Here is a 22,498-nt window from a genome sequence, read left to right as displayed (position 1 = left end):
TCTTATCATTGAAACTAAGTCATTACCATTCTCAATCTAATCATTGACACTAAGGCATTACCATTCTCAATCTAATCATTGACACTAAAACAACAATTCTCAATCTTATAATTGAAACTAAGTCATTACCATTCTCAATCTGATCAATGACGTTAAGATGTTTTCATTCTCTATCTAATCATTGACATAACATTCTCAATGTAATCATTGACACTAAGAAACTACCATTCTCAATGAAATCATTGACACTAAGACATTACCATTCCCAATCTAATCATTGACACTAAGACATTACCATTCCCAATCTAATCATTGACACTAAGACATTACCATTCCCAATCTAATCATTGACACTAAGACATTACCATTCCCAATCTAATCATTGACACTAAGACATTACCATTCCCAATCTAATCATTGACACTAAGACATTACCATTCCCAATCTAATCATTGACACTAAGACATTACCATTCTCAATCTAATCATTGACACTAAGTCATTACCATTCTCAATCTAATCATTGACACTAAGACATTACCATTCTCATTCTAATCATTGACACTAAGACATTACCATTCTCATTCTAATCATTGACACTAAGACCTTACCATTCTTAATCTAATCATTGACACTAAGACATTACCATTGTCAATGTAATCATCGACACTAAGACATTACCATAATCAATCTAATCATTGACATAACATTTTCAATGTAATCATTGACACTAAGACATTACCATTCTCAATGAAATCATTGACACTAAGACATTACCATTCTCAATAAAATCATTGACACTAAGACATTACCATTCTTAATCTAATCATTGACACTAAGACATTACCATTCTTGATCTAATCATTGACACTAAGACATTACCATTCTCAATCTAATCATTGTCACTAAGACATTACCATTCTCAATGAAATCATTGACACTAAGACATTACCATTCTCAATCTAATCATTGACACTAAAACATAACAATTCTCAATCTTATCATTGAAACTAAGTCATTACCATTCTCAATCTAATCATTGACACTAAGGCATTACCATTCTCAATCTAATCATTGACACTAAAACATAACAATTCTCAATCTTATAATTGAAACTAAGTCATTACCCTTCTCAATCTGATCAATGACGTTAAGATGTTTTCATTCTCTATCTAATCATTGACATAACATTCTCAATGTAATCATTGACACTAAGAAACTACCATTCTCAATGAAATCATTGACACTAAGACATTACCATTCCCAATCTAATCATTGACACTAAGACATTACCATTCCCAATTTAATCATTGACACTAAGACATTACCATTCTCATTCTAATCATTGACACTAAGACATTACCATTCTCATTCTAATCATTGACACTAAGACCTTACCATTCTTAATCTAATCATTGACACTAAGACATTACCATTGTCAATGTAATCATCGACACTAAGACATTACCATAATCAATCTAATCATTGACATAACATTTTCAATGTAATCATTGACACTAAGACATTACCATTCTCAATGAAATCATTGACACTAAGACATTACCATTCTCAATGAAATCATTGACACTAAGACATTACCATTCTTAATCTAATCATTGACACTAAGACATTACCATTCTTGATCTAATCATTGACACTAAGACATTACCATTCTCAATCTAATCATTGTCACTAAGACATTACCATTCTCAATGAAATCATTGACACTAAGACATTACCATTCTTAATCTAATCATTGACACTAAGAAACTACCATTCTCAATGAAATCATTGACACTAAGACATTACCATTCCCAATCTAATCATTGACACTAAGACATTACCATTCTCAATCTAATCATTGACACTAAGACATTACCATTCTCATTCTAATCATTGACACTAAGACATTACCATTCTCATTCTAATCATTGACACTAAGACCTTACCATTCTTAATCTAATCATTGACACTAAGACATTACCATTGTCAATGTAATCATCGACACTAAGACATTACCATAATCAATCTAATCATTGACATAACATTTTCAATGTAATCATTGACACTAAGACATTACCATTCTCAATGAAATCATTGACACTAAGACATTACCATTCTCAATGAAATCATTGACACTAAGACATTACCATTCTTAATCTAATCATTGACACTAAGACATTACCATTCTTGATCTAATCATTGACACTAAGACATTACCATTCTCAATCTAATCATTGTCACTAAGACATTACCATTCTCAATGAAATCATTGACACTAAGACATTACCATTCTTAATCTAATCATTGACACTAAGAAACTACCATTCTCAATGAAATCATTGACACTAAGACATTACCATTCCCAATCTAATCATTGACACTAAGACATTACCATTCCCAATCTAGTCATTGACACTAAGACATTACCATTCCCAATCTAATCATTGACACTAAGACATTACCATTCCCAATCTAATCATTGACACTAAGACATTACCATTCCCAATCTAATCATTGACACTAAGACATTACCATTCTCAATCTAATCATTGACACTAAGTCATTACCATTCTCAATCTAATCATTGACACTAAGACATTACCATTCTCATTCTAATCATTGACACTAAGACATTACCATTCTCATTCTAATCATTGACACTAAGACCTTACCATTCTTAATCTAATCATTGACACTAAGACATTACCATTGTCAATGTAATCATCGACACTAAGACATTACCATAATCAATCTAATCATTGACATAACATTTTCAATGTAATCATTGACACTAAGACATTACCATTCTCAATGAAATCATTGACACTAAGACATTACCATTCTCAATGAAATCATTGACACTAAGACATTACCATTCTTAATCTAATCATTGACACTAAGACATTACCATTCTTAATCTAATCATTGACACTAAGACATTACCATTCTCAATCTAATCATTGTCACTAAGACACTACCATTCTCAATCTAATCATTGACACTAAGACATTACCAATCTCAATCTAATCATTGACACTAAGACATTACCATTCTTAATCTAATCATTGACACTAAGTCATTACCATTCCCAATCTAATCATTGACACTAAGTCATTACCATTCTCAATCTGATCAATGACGTTAAGATGTTTTCATTCTCTATCTAATCATTGACACTAAGACATTACCATTCTCAATCTAATCATTGACACTAAGACATTACCATTCTCAATCTAATCATTGACACTAAGACATTACCATTCTCAATCTAATCATTGACACTAAGTCATTACCATTCTCAATGTAATCAATGATGTTAAGATGTTTCCATTCTCTATCTAATCATAGACATAACATTCTCAATGTAATCAATGACACTAAGACATTACCATTCTCAATCTAATCATTGACACTAAGGCATAACCATTCTCAATCTAATCATTGACACTAAAACATAACAATTCTCAATCTTATCATTGAAACTAAGTCATTACCATTCTCAATCTAATCATTGACACTAAGACATTACCATTCTCAATCTAATCATTGACACTAAGACATTACCATTCTCAATCTAATCATTGACACTAAGTCATTACCATTCTCAATCTAATCAATGATGTTAAGATGTTTCCATTCTCTATCTAATCATAGACATAACATTCTCAATGTAATCAATGACACTAAGACATTACCATTCTCAATCTAATCATTGACACTAAGACATTACCATTCTCAATCTAATCATTGACACTAAGACATTACCATTCTTAATCTAATCATTGACACTAAGTCATTACCATTCTCAATCTAATCATTGACACTAAGTCATTACCATTCTCAATCTAATCATTGACACTAAGACATTACCATTCTCAATGTAATCATTGACACTAAGTCATTACCATTCTCAATCTAATCATTGACACTAAGACATTACCATTCTCAATGTAATCATCGACACTAAGACATTACCATAATCAATCTAATTATTGACATAACATTTTCAGTGTAATCATTGACACTAAGACACTACCATTCTCAATGAAATCATTGACACTAAGACATTACCATTCTCAATCTAATCATTGACACTAAGACATTACCATTCTTAATCTAATCATTGACACTAAGACATTACCATTCTTAATCTAATCAATGACACTAAGACATTACCATTCTCAATCTAATCATTGACACTAAGACATTACCATTCTCAATCTAATCATTGACACTAAGACATTACCATTCTCAATCTAATCATTGACACTAAGACATTACCATTCTTAATCTAATCATTGACACTAAGTCATTACCATTCTCAATCTAATCATTGACACTAAGTCATTACCATTCTCAATCTAATCATTGACACTAAGTCATTACCATTCTCAATCTGATCAATGACGTTAAGATGTTTTCATTCTCTATCTAATCATTGACATAACATTCTCAATGTAATCAATGACACTAAGACATTACCATTCTCAATGTAATCATTGACACTAAGACATTACCATTCTTAATGTAATCATCGACACTAAGACATTACCATTTTCAATGTAATCATTGACACTAAGACATTGCTATTCTCAATGTAATCATTGACACTAAGACATTACCATTCTCAATCTAACTATTTGTACCGTCTTGAATGGTGTGAATGTTGATTGAATGGTATAAGGGCCTCTTCTGGCCTTGATGTAGTGTTCTTGTATCCTTAATTAAACACATCACATATTATGGATAAAATAATTACAAACTCCTCTCTGTCAGACAAATATTTATTACATCAAATAATAGTTCAGAAAGTAGGCAATCTCAGCCATACAATATCATCACGAATTATTTCACATCAAATACAAACTACATCCATAGAAAAATGTCCACTTAGGTACTCATATTATTTAATCCAATTTCATAAAACAGAGACACCTACGTCTCTTGATACATCATGGCGCTAACTTACTAAAAAAACGTGGTCATGTGATAAAAAATGGTACCTCTTTGCTAGACAATGTGTAAGACCCATTTTCACGTGAACTGAAATCATCTCGTTCATCTCACTCTAATCATAGTGTTACACCATTGACACTAAGACATTACCATCCTCAATCTAATGATTGTCTCACTGTTATCATTGGCACTAAGACATTACTATACTCAATGTAATCATTGACACTAAGACATTACCATTATCAATCTAATCAATAACACTAAGACATTACCATTCTCACTGTTATCATTGACACTAAGACATTACCATTCTCAATCTAATCAGTGACACTAGACATTACCATTCTCAATCTAATCAATGACACTAATACATTACCATTCTCACTGTTATCATTGGCACTACGACATTACCATTCTCAATGCAATGATTGACACTAAGACATTACCATTCTCACTGTTATCATTGACACTAAGACATTACCATTCTCACTGTTATCAATGACACTAAGACATTACCATTCTCAATCTAATCATTAACACTAAGACATTACCATTCTCCATCTAGACAAAATTTACATGGTCACAGTTTAAAAGTGAGGAAAGCAACAAACAACAATTAAATTTAAGAATCTATATTCATTACCCAGCTCAAATACAAACAGATGCTTAGATAATAATAAATAATTAATAATATAAATAAAAAATTAGTATAAAAAATATCAATAGTGCAACAACTTGTATTTTTTTTTTTATTGCATTTGCATAGTAACAGAACTGGTATAGAAAAATACAAAAGACATAAATGTGGGGGCCACCGCTGGGCCAAAGTAAAAACACAGCATATTTGTATTTTTTTAAGCATTGTTCACCCCAGCAGCAGTAAATCTCTACATGGCAAAATAACAAAGCAAAATTTGAGTAATGGTTTAATAATAATAATGATGCTGAAGATAAAAGATTGGTGCAGTGTTTTCATAAACCCTATTACAACCTACTTTCCTCTATGGCAAAAAGGTGCCTGAGTTAATCTTTATAGTGCTTACAGGAGCACCCCGTTACGCCATCCTTGAAGATATATTTGGCATGCAGTCGCCCCCCATGTGGGATAATTTTCCAACCCATCACAGATGTTGAATGATAAGTATTTCTTCTATACTACCCACACCAGCCTCCAGCAGAACATTTTTTTAAGGTAGTTCTGCCAGTGTATGACAGTTTGGTGAGAACTGCTGCTTGGATATATATATATTTAATATGAAACTTGAAAAAACTTCTTTTTTGAAACAAAACTAAATATAACTTTTATTACAACATAACACTAACCCTAATACTAACCTAGATGAAATGAAATAAATCTAGTAGCAATAATATAAAATGGTATTTTAAACAAAATCTAACTCACTACAAAAAACCTGTCTGTACAGTTTCAGATCCCTGGGTAATTTGCATTACACTAGACCATTTTTGTAATTTCACCATCCTCACTGCATATCCGCCAACCAATCGCTAATTTCTCAACGTTACCTTGGAAACACCCACACACACACACTCCATAACACTGCTATACACATTTTTATGAACATACAAAATATAAACATTGTATAATTATGTCTTTATATAACTTTTGTTTTATAATTATTTTATCTAAGTAATTGACTAAGTAATTGTAATCATCGTCCTAAATATAATTTTGAGATCTTGTTTTCTAGTCTTAACATTACGAAAGATAACAATCTAAAAGGTTAATAGTTATTGAGCTAACAAACTAATATTAGAAAATGGTAAAATAAAAAAATCACTGAATACAATATATTTACAGAGTGCGTCAAAAAAAATTTATACACACTTTGAACTGTCATAGACAATTTATTTCCCGTTCTACAATGCTAAATTTCAGCACATGGAAAGCTTAATGTCTAATTAAAGTCAAAGTCATCAAGATAAGGCAGAGGAAATGGTTGGGAGGGAGGGGGTCTGTCAATGAACGTTGAATGGTGTAATATTGAGTTCTTACTTCCTGAAGTACTCTAGACACGTGACAAGACAAACACTATACGACTGACTCAAGTCTGTTCAGCAGACAACATGAAGTTATTTTACTATAATAATAATAATATACTGCACTCCTTGTTAGTGCTACAAGTCAAGAAATAATAATCCTATCCGCATAACAGCGGTATCAAAAGTATCCAATACGTTAACAACAAATCATGTCCGCATCTCAGCGGGCAACACTGTGTAGAAATATAGATTAACTAATACATGTCTCAAAAGACCACTGGCAACAACTGCCCACAAGTTACTTTCTAACTGAAATTACTACAGACTTTTCTAAGTCGCTACTGTCCATCCCGGACTAAAATATACTTGACCACTCGGTCCAAAGAATAACACTTGACTTCTAACTTGACTTCACTTGACTGCTTTACTTGACTGACTGACTGACTTCAAAGTCAACTTTATTCATTCTACTTCCTGTTTTCTACATTAGGAATTCCACGTGTCTTTTAAACTATTAACATGATGTGAACTTTAGATCATGCAATGTCAACTAAGACTGTGACATTACGCCCTTTCCCTAAAAAATTTGAAATTTGAAATTGAAATTTAAGTAATAATACTATTATATGTATAGTCACATCTTTTGAGAGAGAAATAATCCATACAAATGTACAATGTGTGCTATAATCTCTGGCACATGTCTTATCATGCCATCAAAAAATTTGATGAGACTAATATATGGTCTCATTTGACCTTACAATATTTGAAAAAATATTTGTCTGTGTAGACAATACTCATAGTTGTCAACATTACTCAAAAAGCAAGTGTTTCTTTACACAAAATTTCAAAGTAAATTCTCAATTTATCAAAAGAATGCTTTCAATATTAATTTTACAAAGGAATGAGCAGCCATGAAAAATGCTCGTATACAAATATACTTAGTTTATCCCATCAGGTTACATAATCAAATGAAAAATATTGACAATGGTTACATGGTCAAATGAAAAGATATTGACAATGTTCTTTAAAATAAATCAATGCAAGTGAAATGTATCTATAATAAATATTTATGTTGTCTCAATGGTTTATGTACAAAAATAATGGCAATGTTTTGACAATGCTACTAAATCATGAAAGTCAAGAAAATATATTCTTTAATGATGATTTATGAGGAACATATTTAAATCATCAAAGTCATAAGCATATTAAAGCATCAAGGTCGTTATCATGATATTCATTTGGCTCATATGTCTTACTGTGAGCACAAGTTCTTTTAACATAAGTGTAAGTTACAATCTTCTCTCGAAAAAATGAATCAGCTTTTCACGTTATGTAACATCAAATATGTTACTTCGAGCCATTAATAGTGCTCCAATAGTCTTCATGAATCAAGTACAATGTTCTTTCAAAAATCAAGAATATTACTTCGAGCCATTAATCATGCTTCGATAGTTTTCTCATATCCATACAATATTCTTCTCAAAATTAGTGTTATCATCACATAATATAAAATATACTGCTTGAGCCATCAATAATGCTCCAAAAGTTTTGTCATTAAATACAATCTTCTCCTCAAAAAATATCAGTGTCTACATCACACATCATCAAATATATTACTTCACGAGCCATCAATAATGCTCCAATAATTTTCTCATATTAAATACAATCTTCTCAAAAAGTCAGTGTCTACGACACACATCAAATGTATTGCTTCACGAGCCATCAATAATGCTCAAATAATTTTCTCATATTAAATACAATCTTCTCCTAAAAAAATCAGCGATTACATCACACATTATATATATTACTTCATGAGCCATCAATAATGCTCCAATACTTCTCATATTAAGTACAATCTTCTATTCAAAGTTCAAAGATTCAGTTTGCATTACACAGTATCAATTATTTTTCAAGCCATCAGTAATGCTCAAATAGATCTCACTAATTAAATACAATATTCTTTTCAAAAAATCATTGTTTGCATTACATATCATCAAGTGTATCGTTTCAAGCCTCGAATTAAGCTCAAATAGTCTTCAAAACTGATATGTGGGAAAAAATAAATTCATCAGTGAAGATCAATGTCACAGTCATATCTATACAATTTACAAAGGTTATGTACATTTGAAAAAATGAAAAATACATTTCAATAAATAGTGTCACATACTCAGGTTTTAATATGACTTCGTTCTGTTCAAATGGACTCTTGGAAAAATAATTTACACATATGCAAAAATTGGGCACATATGACCTTTTGAAGTGTCATGTGTACAAATACAATCAAAGTTATATGTAGAATATGGCATCAACAGATTCAATGAATTACACTTGTACTGGCTAACGAGTCCTTAACGGTGCTAGTGTTATGTAAAATAGTGTGATAATTATAGTTGTTGACTTATGTGAACAATGTCATTGTTTAGTTATATTACTGATATTTAGTGATTTTGTGATGGTGTTGTATCCTATTGTATAATAAACAAAATTGTATGTTGTGCTGCCCTATGTCTAGCTTGCTAACTACTAGTGTCATGTGTGTTTCCAGTTCTAATGTTACTGTTTCGTGATGCGTTGTCCAGCCCGTTTGTAAGTAATGGATAGGAATTATTTTCTGGAGTTGAGTTCATGAATGCTACATGTTCGTGTTCGTGAGTGTCGATGGTTGCGGCTGAGTTGTCATAACTGCTAGGGCGTCTATGGATTCTATTGTTGCTGTTACTTTGCCATCTGTTTGAAGTATTTCTGTTGTATCTGTTTCGTTCGTAGCCATCACGTCTGGATTGTCTGTGATAGTTCTGAAAGTTGTTGGTATTGTATTGCTGTCTTCTTTGATAGTTCTGGAAGTTGTAATTATCGTTGTTGGTGTTGTATTGCCTTCTTCTATCATTAGGGCTGTAACTTTGGGTTGCTCTGCTGTTTCTTCTGTTGTCATATTTATTGTCTCGATATGTGCCACTTTGATACTGGAAAGTGCTTCTGTTGATTGATCTACATTGGCTCTTTATGTGACCCTTTATGCCGCAGTTAAAGCAGGTTTTATTGTTGCTGCTGTATTTGAATTTACTTGAATCAGTGTTAATGATGGTCTCTTCTGTCGATGGTGTGATTGGGATGGCTGTCTTTGAATAAATTCAGGTTAGTTATGAGTTCTGTTTCGTTTTTAATTTTCTTCTCTTTCAGGAAAGTGAAAATGTTGTCTGTAACATTCAATAGTACACTGTCAATTAAGAACATATCAATGATTTGGTCTGGTCTCGTCATATCACAGTTGGAGAGTTCAAGCCACTTTAAGATATTTTGCTTAATTTCAAAAATAATTCTGTTGTAATCACCGTTCTTTTGCAATCTGATGTCTCGAAAGAGTTTTCTGTAGTGGTCCTCGGATTTGCCAAAGTGTTTGAGGAGTCTGTTTTTCACAGCCTTGTAGTCAGTCTTTTGTTCAGGTGTCAGGGTGGCTATTATGTTCAGCGGTTCACCTGCAAGATTGGCGAGTAGGTGCTTGGCCATATCTCTAGGAGACATGTCATACGTTGAGGCTATGTGCTCAAATTGCACAATGTAGTTTTCAAGAGTTTCGTTTTTCTCATTGAACTTAGGGAACTTCGAGACGTATGGTTTGGCTTGCTGTGTCAGTGGTTGTAATATGTTCGGATTCACTTTTGCAGCTTCCAGTTTAGCTAACTCAACTTTTCCCTCTATTTCTTTCATTTCTTTCTGATGCGCTCTTTCTGCCGCTCGTTCATCTCGTTCCGCTACTTCACGTTCTTTCTTCTTTAATTCATCCAATTCTCTTTCGATAAAATCTCTTTTCTTTTCACCCTTCAATTCCATTTCTCTGGCCAACTCCAAGATTTTATCATAGGTAGACATTGTTGATAGGTATGGGTTTAGGCTTCAAGTGTGTATAATGTCAATAAATATTAAATAATCTTCAATGTGTATAAAGTCAACAAATATATAGGATTCCAATCTGTATGTAGTATTAACTGTGTAGTGAGTGCTTAGTTATCAAAATACAAATAATAATGTTTCACTTTGCATGTATCTTTGATATTTAAATAATAGATGGCCAATAAATGTGTTGAGTTTGTAATCAATGTGTGCAAAATACAATGTACAAATGAGTCAATAGTAATAAGTGTTGCGTCAAAATGTACCAACAAAATAATCAGAGTACGAGAAATGTGTCAATACAAAATAAGTACAAGAGCTCAAAAAATAAGGCTCTAATTCAAGTGATAGTATATATGTACACAATATTATTACTTCAAATATATCTTTGTAACATGTTAAATGTGCAGTGAAAAAATGAAAAAAAAATTAATTAATGAGAGAATAAAGAGATAAATTAAAGTATAGGTGACGAACACAAAAACAATATAGATAACAATACAGTCTGCTTTAAAAGAAATCAATAAATAGAAGACTTTGACAAGAGAATCACAGATATGTAAATACAAGACTTACACAAACAAACAATATGAATACAAAGAGAAATCACACTACGATTGTACAAACAAAACTATATACCACTAAACAAAAAATTTCAAAATGATTTAGAAGTCCCTACTGAACAAGGCTGGTCTACTCGGACCTTATTAGGACTAGGAGAACAACAAGAAAATCCCTAAAGATCCCTATCAGATGAAGTGAAAACGAACGGAACAAATAAATTGTGCCGATTCAGTCTCAAAACATAAGACAGACCCACGCCGACCGCCCTTTAAGGTAACAAATATAAAAAATGAAAATCAATTTAATATGGTTCCAAGAGTTATCAATCACTAACTCTATATATAATCAACTTCAATTACTGCTATACCACAGCAAAATCAATGTACTTTATTAATCATATGAATATATTCAATCCTTAATTATAACTTACAGACTTTCTTTTGTAGACTGATGTAGATTAATCCTCTCTTGTAGCTTGTCAAATACAAATACAGCTTGAGTAGTTCAATAATAATCCATGGGTAAGGTAACTAAGTAATCCGATTGAGAATACACATCAATGTGAGCATCAAAGTAGTAGTAAAATAATCCAGTCATATGCCATAAGATGGCTCAAATGCTCAAGTAATGTCAAAAAATATTTCCTCTTGACCTTTACAATTAACACAAGTCCAACAGGTAATCCAAATAATCCAATAAGATAATCCAAAATGTAAGTGTAGTAATGCAGGCATGTGTTATTTCTTCGTCGTACAACGATGACTAGGAGAGCGCCAATAGGTACAAGTTAGTCCAACTTCAACGTCAAAGATCAATAATCCAAAAGTACTTGAACATTCGTATAAATAATCCAACAGTACTTAAGTGGAGAACTTCAGCTTAGATAATCCAAATATGTAAAGTCTCTGAAAAATTAGAATGACCATAAGTGAACAGAGGTCTAAATGGAGGACCTTCTGTATAGCAATGTAAGGTGAAACCTCGACAATGCAAGAGCGTGTCAAAAGTTGGTGACGAGCGCTCACGTGGAAACGATGTATCATCTGTCTTCAGGCGACGCCTTGAATTTTACACCCACACAAATGTATCAGCTGTCTTCGAGCGAAGCCTTGAGTTTTTCACCCACACAAATGTATCAGCTGTCTTCGAGCGACGCCTTCAGTTTTTCACCCACACAAATGTATCAGCCGTCTTCGGTTTCTGCCGATGGTGATGTCTCAAGATGTCGACAATAGTGGAGAAATAGGCATTGACCAGGTTTAAAATAAACATATAAGATCCTTTTTTGTCCAGTAGATATAATGGTCAGTTTGTAGACTTCATCAAGCCCTAACTTGAGAACTGCTTGGTCAGACACAAACTGTGAAAGATGGAATGTGATAATATGAATATATATATATGAATACAATATTAAAGTGCTGACTTATTTATTACTAAAGCATCTCCAGATTTTCTTTTGCTAAGTCTTTCTTTTAACCAACTGGTGTGGCACAGCAGTAGGCTCTTTTTTTTTTCATTGCAAGTCTATGGTTATTTTTTTAAAATCTTTTTGTCTACCAACACTCTTTAAACTATTTCCCAGGTGGATTCCCTACTTTAAATTTCTGTCTTTTAACATTTCAGCAAAGGTACAAGATATGAATACATTGCTTATGTCCTGAGAATGTTCTGCATTAGACACTTTAGGCCTTCTCTGCTACTCTATCACCTAAATAAATTAAGTTATGCTTCTTTTCCTTGCTCTTTGTTTCACTGCCAAGTTTGATACTTAATACAAAAAGAGTCAAAGGAATCAGATTATCAAATTAATTTAATATTTAAAAATAGAATTGACTCACCATTAGCTGTCCCAATGAACGAACCATAATGTCAGGTTGACCATTAACCCTATCTTACTGTACCAGACATTCATGCTTGTTAGTTTAGCCTAAAGATAACAATGGTAGTGATATTTAGATGCAAACATTTTACTAAATTTATATAACTGGTAATAAATTATTGTTAAAACAAAAGAAAGTCCATAGTAAAGAGATACAAATAAAACATAAAACAGTCTAATTTAAAACTAAATAAAATGATTAATTAACACATTCTTTTTAAGACTGGATGGCTGCCTGGTTGTGCAGTATGCACACTGGATTATCTTTCACAATGGTGGGAAGCGTGGTCGAGAGGCCAAGTGCGCTTGAACTTGGCTTGGCTACCTAGAAGGGGGCTCGAGGTTCGACACCCGACTCGGGCAGAGATGTGTTTACCTAGCGCCCAAAGGCAGCACAGAAAACCAACTCCTAGATACCCCCTCCCCCCCACCGGTCCACAAATGAGATTGGACCAAAAAGCGCTCTGAGCATGCTATAAGCATGAAAGTAGCGCTATATAAAAGCTATAATAATAATAATAATGGTGCCAGGTTCATATTCTGCCAGCTGACATCAAACTTTTGAATTCATTTGTCAGTAATTATATTTTCTTTTTTTTTTTTTAAATACAAGCCTCATGCAATAGCAGTCTTTAACTTTTTCTTTATTGTTATAAATTATTTTAAGCAGAAGAATCTAATGAAATATACTTACAAAACTTCCTTTAAGATTTCAAGTTAAAAGTTGTGGGTGAACATCATCCCAGGGTATACCAGGACCTATACAGATAGAGTGGTCATGAGTCTGAAATACAAATAAAGTGATTGTGTCTGAAAAACTTTTTTCTTTTATTAATCAGAGTTAATATGTCATCTAGGTATGTCAAATAGATAAGTTTTCCAACCTGTAGGTATGTCTGACAGATATGTCATAAAGAGTCTTACAGTCTAGTAATGTAACATGCTGACAAATTTTTTCTTTAGAATCTTAAGGGGAGGGGAGGGAGGTAAGAAGAGTGCTTTTAAGAAATTATTACTCACTATGGTTTCAATTACAATGGTCAGGTCAGTTCATCAGGGCTGATCAATCCAACATAAGATCCACTATTTGGTAATTTACCTACGCCACTGTCATGCTTTAAATATTTCCAGCCAATAGAAGTAAATTGAGTTGTATGTGCTGAGAAAGGAAGACAAAAAAATGTTTGTAAAATGTTTCACATATTTTAGTTGTTCCTTCAGAGTTGAAGATAATTTACTTCCTAGTCCTAACTTCCAGCAGGATGACAGCAGGCAGGGTATTAACCCAGGACCATCGAGAAGTCCAAACAATATACCACACGACCAGGCAGCCAGCCTGTATGTATTATAAGTGTGATTCAATATGTTATAAATCTATATTTTATATATGTTATAAGTGTGATTCAATTTGTTTAAAACTACAAAATTTATTTTTTTTAGGTTTACTGTTTTTGACAGTCAAAATAGTGGTTTACATATTTTTCCCACCATTTAAGAATTCCGATTACAATATAAAATTTAAAAAAATAGAAAAAAAAACACATACACACATACAAAAGATTTGTAAAAAGCCTTGGCAGTCACATCAAACATTTTTTCAAAACCAACAACATGCACATCCTTGATACAAAACACACACACTGGTGATTTTAGTCATAAGAGATGTACCTGTTACCAGATGTACCAGTAAGGTTGATTGGCTGTATTGTTAAAGATTAAAAGCAAACCATTATCCATACAGATCTAGTTTCACTAGAGAAAAGATTTTTTTTCTTGGTATCCAAATTCTTATGTATAAGATTTCTATAATGTGTCTTCTTTCTACTATAACATGCTCAGTACACTTTTATTGTATAAATACAGTAAGGGTTATATAATTTGGCTCTAAATGAAAGATTTACCTGCTTTCCATATGAAGGGAGGGAGGGGGGGGGGGGCAAACATTATAGTTTCGGTTCTAATGCAGTCATAAGACCATATCTAGTATGACAGTCAACAGTAGAAACTTGCAATTAGATTCCATTATAGTTTCGGTTCTAATGCAGTCATAAGACCATATCTAGTATGACAGTCGACAGTAGAAACTTGCAATTAGATTCCAAGCAATAGTTCTACAAGTATATAGTGAATTTAAGATGTAGCACATAAATTATAATTTCCAAAATCTAAACATAATTTTTTCTATTGCACAAAGTTATCCAGCTAGAGCTAAATTTTAAAGTAAGAGGCAATTCACAGTTGGAAACATATGAAAATATAAAGTAAAAATATTAATGTCCATCATGCATCAGGTTTAATTACAAAATGAGGATACTGAACACTTCAAGAACTTTAAATATTTCCTTTTCCACAACCAAGGTAACCAATCGAGCCTAGTAGGAAGCGTGGTCAAGAGGCCAACTACGCTTGAACTTGGCTTAGCTTGGCTGCCTATGAAGGGGGCAAGAGGTTCGACACACAACTCGAGTTGAGTTGTGTTTACTGAGTGCTTTAAGGCAGTTAGAAAACCTACTCCCACTGGTCCACAAATGAGATTGGACCATAGTGCTCTGAGCATGCTATAAGCATGAAAGTAGCACTATATGAAAGCCATAATTTATTTATATAGTAAATATTTAGGGTTAGAAACATGCTTACAATTCAAGTAGATTTCCTTATTGAATGACACTACAAAATGTAATCATGTATAATCTGGATATTCTTCTTTGTTTTTATTATTCATTAACTTCAACAGACCTACTTTTTTTGCAGTGTCAGAGCAGAAGCACCAACAAATGTTTCATTTTTTTTTATCTTTTTTAAAAAAAAGACTCACAACATAGCAAGTAAACTGCTTTACTATCGAAGTTAGTGGAATTAATTTAGGTGAATAGATAGTTCCAAACAGGATGCATGCCATAGTTTTACTTCTTCTAGACTTAATCATTATTTCAATTTATCAGACAATAGTTACCCAGATAACGATCCTGACTGCCAGGTCGTACAGTTTGCGCGCTGGACTGTCGATCGGATTTATCGATGGTCTCTAGTTCAAACCCTGCCTGCTCCCATCCCCCGTCACCCTGCGGGAGGTTTGGACTAGGAAGTAAACTATCTTCAACTCTGAAGGGACATCCGAAACATGTAAAACAATTTACAAACATTCCAAAGATAAATACATGTTAAATTAGTTATAACTTATGAAGACATATAGCTATTGACATGGTTTTGATTTAAATTTGAGGATAAAATGTAAAAACAAAAAAACCTTCATTAAAATTATAACAAATAGATAGTTGTATATTCTATAGCCCCATTTTCTAAAAGATCAATAGCAAATATTCTTTTTTTATGCTTTGTTTAAGCCTGCTTAGCATACTTTATAAAAGTGCATAATTTGACTATAGTAAGTATTGCTTATAATATTAGCCTTTTCTTGCATCAAAGTAAATCAGAAATATTATTTTAAAATCAATTGTTGATTTAACATAATCATCAATTTAGTGGCTCAGAAAAGAAAAAATGTCTGAAAAAATGATTATAATTTTTAGAATAGTTGTGGATTAAAATGTAATAAGAATGCCTTTTAAAACTTGCAATCTATAGGGCTTGCTAATAAAAATACCAAAGAGTGGAGATCTATCACAATGTGAGAAATGGCGAGGCATCACTTTGCTGTCAGTACCAAGCAAGATTTTTAGCAGAATCCTACTAAACAGAATAAAGGGAGCATGTGATGAACACCTAAGGGAAGAACAGGGCGGATTCAGAAAAGGGAGATCTTGTGCTGACCAAATAGCTACACTCAGGATAATTGTAGAACAATGTGTCGAATGGCAATCTCCTCTCTATGCAATTTTTGTTGACTTTGAAAAAGCTTTTGATAGTGTCGACAGAGAATCTATTTGGACTGTAATGAGACATTATGGGATCCCCAATAAAATAATAACCATAATCAAGAACCTTTATGATGGTTTCACCTGCCAAGTAACCCACTGTGGCAAGCTGTCAGAGGAATTTCCAGTCACAACAGGAGTCAAACAGGGATGTCTTCTTTCACCACTCCTGTTCCTTCTAGTACTGGATTGGGTCACAAAAGAAGCCTACTCTAACACAGGGAAAGGAATCCAATGGACTCTCATACAAAAGCTGGAAGATCTGAAATTCCCTGATGACATAGCCCTATTATCACACAGACTACAGGATATGCAAGAAAAGGTCACAGCTTTAAGCGAAGTAGGAAAAAGAGTGGGCCTCAAAATAAACCACCAAAAAACTAAAGTACTTAAAGTAAAAAATAAACAAAGTGGAGACATAGTATTGAATTCTCAGACAATAGACCAAGTAGAAAATTTTATATACCTTGGGAGTGTAGTCAGTATATCAGGTGGAACAGATGAAGACATTAAACGCCGTATAAATCTAGCATGTCAGACATTTACACAGCTAAAACCAACCTGGAAATCTCCTTACATCTCAAACAAGACTAAACTAAGAATCTTTAACTCTAATGTCAAGGCTGTCCTACTGTATGGTTCTGAAACATGAAGAACAACTGAAGCCACAACAAAAAAAATACAGACCTTCATCAACAGATGCCTCAGAAATATCCTAAAAATACACTGGTATGACAAAGTAGAAAACACCAAACTGTGGGAGATGAGTGGACAGAAAAATATAGAAGTGCAGATCTTAGAGAGGAAGTGGAGATGGATTGGTCACACCCTTAGAAAAGATACCAGCAACAGAGCTAGGCAGGCCTTAGAGTGGAACCCCCAGGGAACAAGACGCAGAGGAAGACCAAAAAGAACATGGCGACGCAGTGTACTTGAAGAAGCAGTGAAGACCGGGAAGAGCTGGGACACCATCAAAAAGCTAGCAAGAGACCGTGGAGAGTGGCGTGTTTTTGTCGAGGCCCTATGTTCCATAAGGAACTCAAAGGAGTGATGATCATGATGAATCTATAGGGCAGATGATGTAAATGTCATCTGTTTCAGTGGCCTACAGTTATAAAGGTATCATGATATGGCCAGCACAATGATAAACCTTCTTTACTTCCCCAACTAATGTCATTAGAATTGCATGGACTTGAGGCACTCTAAGATCCTGAAATTCAAAAACAATCTTCACCAAGATTTGAACCTGAAAACTCTAGCTTAAAAGCAGTTGCACTTAACCACTTAGCAAGTCCTCTCCCCCCCCCCCCCCCCCCAATTAAAAAATCAAATGTTCCATTATGAATCAGCACATCATCATTTGCAGAGAGAATTTCTGCCAATCTTTTGACTATACAGGATATAGCTAGCTTAAGTACAATAGAGATAACTTTATTCAAGAATTTTTAACTTTGGCTGAATGTGCATTGTGACAAGCTAATTCAGGAACTGGCTTATACTGTAACATTTATTTAAATATTTTAGACTAAAATTACAACTATTATACACTAAAATAAAATGTTATTTCATTCACTATGTCATTATGTTATGGAGTGTTTACCCTGGCCCAGCATCCTCCTCCTTTTGCAGCATTACATGTACTGTAATCTTCAGGGGCCCAAAGACTTTTTCCAGTGATGTAAGCCTCCAGAGAATCATATGTCCTTGGATAATGGCAGCTGTGAACAGAATCACTTTTGCATAACACTTTCCAAAATGTACAAACTATTTAAATATATTAATATATGCCTTTATTCTAAAAACAACCTCATAATAATATACTTATTCTTTTAAAAGTTTCATAGAATTTATTACATGCTAGATATCCTTATATGTTCACCTAGATGTCTACAAGCTAGCAGAGCTGTTTGTTAGAAAGTTGATTAGGTCTTTCCAAACTCAGCCACTTTCAAAACTTAATAAATAGTGAACAATACACAAGTTACACCTAAAATAAAAATGCCAACAAAAGAGCTATTCAGGCTTTAGATGGGAACCCACAGGCACAAGGCACAGAGGAAGACCAAAAAGAACAGTACAACACAATCTTTATATCTTCTAGATTACAGGCATTACTTCAAAAGAGAATATTCCTATGCATTTCATGATCAATCTAGTCAGGCATGTTAATAAGTTACTTCACCTCTACTAAGTCATTGGTTTTCCTGGCCGATTGAGGCATCCCATTCCCCCTCTCTAATGGCATTAGGGAAAATTGAAAATAATTATGTGGTGTTGTCTTTTTATCTGTTTCTATCTCATCATCACTAGTTTTGGGGAGTAAAAAACTTAACCAACATACCCAATAGCATAAACAGATTTAGCTCATTTTTTTTTTTTTATCTTTTAAGATGACATGAGCAATATCCCATCCTTCATCATGTGCTATAATTAAAATATTTTTAAAAGCCATTTAAATCCCAAGCCCAGGTGAAAAAGGAGGAGGGTTTGGCATGGGGCTAGCGACCCCCACCCTGTAAAACCACTATTGCTACAGAAACGGCAAACTCGACACACCAGGTGGGAGTAGGCTTCAGACATTGCCAGTGACAGATCTTTATGGAGACAGCTTGCCGACAATGCGCCGAACGGCGCGGGAGGACCTAAGTCTAAAGTAAGTTTAAATCTAATGCATTTCTCAAAGTCTGCAAATAGAGAGATAACAAAGATGTCTGGTAAATGTTGTATGCAGGCCTTCTAACAGAACTAATAATTTCAAAAACAAAAATGATTTGGAAAATATGACCCTAAATATACAATCTGTTGAATTTCAATAATCAATTTATTTATGAACCATCTGGTTTATTATATATTTGTTACGGTCGTAGCGCAGCACGGTGTGCATGAATAATGGTGCGAATTTGTGTAATGAATGGAAGTTGAAAAGGGTAAATTTGTGTAATGAATTTCGAAGAGTTTGTGTCGTAACAAGTGGCGCCCAACGGAAAAGGCAAGACCTGCGTTATATGGGTATCTAATTCCTGTCTACTGAGGTATTACTAGTACTACAAAGTGTAACAAAATCTCTAGATCTATTAAGATTGGGAGAGTAGCGTCATCTAAATCTCTAAAGCTATGTACTAGACTCACTGGTAAACATAAACCTTTAGTTGAAACTTAACTAAAACATTATTGCTGAATTAATCAATTGGATTAACATTTAAATCTAGATTTATATCATTATAATTATTATGACGGCCCATTCTCTACATTCACCAATGTGAAAACGTCAGGGATTACCCACTGTATTTGGATGTGCTATGAATTTATTGAAAAAAAAAAAATTAAAAAAAATCATGTCAGTGGCTGCTGAAGTACATGTTCATTATTCTGGCTGGTCATAGTTCTCAACAATAACCTTTAACATTCAATATTGATGGAAATTTGTACGATTATTAGCACTGCTGTGGGCAACACTAGTGAATTTTGACTACGGTGGAGAACAGTGCCTATTTAGGACCAACGGATATACACTGACTACGGCATATAGACAAATAACGAAAGACTCATATCACCGGCGGAGAATATACACTAGCATTGGCAGTTATACCAGCAGGAAGAAGAGTATTCCGGGAAGTAGATACATATTTGTATTCGAATAACATTAAACGTTTGGTTCATTACATTACATTTAGATATGAACATTGTTGGGTCCAAGCATTAAGTATATGAGAATCAAATATATTTAATTGATATGGTCAGATATTATAACTCGATAAAGAAAAAATACAAATGGCGGATAAAGCTGAGATAGTTGCTTTGAAAGAAGAAGGGAGACTATTGGAATTAGAAGGAGCAGAGCTGAGAAAATATGTACAAGAAAGATTAATAGAAAGAGAGAAACTAGTCAAGGAAAAGGAAATAGAGAAAGAGAAGTTAGTCATGGAAAAGGAAATAGAGAAAGAGAAGTTAGCCATGGAAAAAGAAAGAGAGAAAGAGAAGTTAGTCATGGAAAAGGAAATAGAGAAAGAGAAGTTAGCCATGGAAAAAGAAAGAGAGAAAGAGAAGTTAACTATTGACAAAGATAAATTAGCAATGGATAAAGAAATAGAGAAAGAGAAGTTGGCTATCAGTAAAGAGAAATTAGTTACCGATAAAGAAATTGAGAAAGAGAAGCTAGCTATGGAGAAAGAAAGGTTAGCCATAGAGAAAGAAAAGTTGGAAATAAAAAAAGGAAAAGCTAAAGATGAAGGTACTGGAAAGAAAAATGTCTGGAAATAAATTGGCAAAATATAAAGGTACAATGTTTGATGAGAATAAAATAGACATAGATGTTTTCTTAAAGAAGTTTGAAATTGAAATGAAAGAATTGGCTTTTCCTGAAGATAAATGGATATTTTTGTTATCAAAGTCATTTGCAGCGGAGGTACCGTCAAAGATTTGCATGAATCAGAATAATTACCAAATAGTAAAGGAGCAATTACTACGAACATTTGGTAAAACTGAGGCATTTTATCATCAACAATATGTTAATTGCACCATTGAAACCAACGAGGATCCCCAAACATTTTTAGACAAGATGAATAGCTACTTTGACTATTGGACAGTCATCAAAAATAGAGAAGACGTTTGATGGACTAAAGGTATTTCTTATGCTGGATAAAGTCATTTATGAGAGTCAGGACGAACTAAAAATATTCCTGCTGGAGAGAAAGCCAAAATCTGTAGATGAGATTGTAAAATTAATAAGGGCTTACAAAGTGGCACATCCTGAAAAAAAGTTAAACAGAGTTAGCGATATTGAAGAAAGAGTAGCATTTAATAGAGCTAGAGAAACACAAGACAGTTATAGCAACAATAGAAGATTTAGATATGAAGGACAGAATAGGTTTAGAGGACAAGGAAGGAGCCAAATAGATAGTAGACAAGGCCAGTATAATAGCTACAGAGGGCGATATCAAGAAAACAGACAGGAAAGATATGACAGCGGAAGAAATAGAAGAGATCAAAGTTTGTCGTTATTGTCGAGTTCAGGAAGTCTAGACTGTTTTCAAACATTTGTAGGAAATAAGGCTGCAAGAACGATAAGGGACACTGGGAGCACTATTGTTGGAATAAACCGAAAATTGGTTGAAGATCATGAATATACTGGAAAAAACAAAGCATGTATTGTTTGATGGTAAAACAGTTCGATTACCCGTGGCCCGAGTGAACATTAAAACACCGTATTATACGGGGATCGTAGAGGCATGTGTTATAGACCATGATCAAATTGATTTGATTATTGGCAATATACCAAACATAAAGAAGTGCACGGAAAATGAGATAGAAGTTTGGAAAAATTGTTGTGG

At 33.4% G+C, this 22,498-nt stretch overlaps 1 long non-coding RNA gene across 1 annotated transcript; it reads right to left on the bottom strand.

Annotated features, from left to right (window-relative positions):
• Positions 1-4,772: 4,772 nt before the first annotated feature.
• LOC129927282 (uncharacterized) lies at positions 4,773-15,225 on the bottom strand. Its single transcript, XR_008778930.1, has 5 exons — positions 15,195-15,225; positions 14,314-14,452; positions 13,988-14,077; positions 13,253-13,341; positions 4,773-12,774 (listed from the first exon to the last, which is right to left on the bottom strand). It is a non-coding gene; the product is annotated as an uncharacterized LOC129927282 (long non-coding RNA).
• Between the last annotated feature and the right edge of the window lie 7,273 nt (positions 15,226-22,498).

This window comes from Biomphalaria glabrata, chromosome 7, assembly GCF_947242115.1.
Source record: "Biomphalaria glabrata chromosome 7, xgBioGlab47.1, whole genome shotgun sequence".
Lineage (NCBI taxonomy): Eukaryota > Metazoa > Mollusca > Gastropoda > Planorbidae > Biomphalaria > Biomphalaria glabrata.
This window is presented reverse-complemented; position numbering and strand designations above follow the sequence as displayed.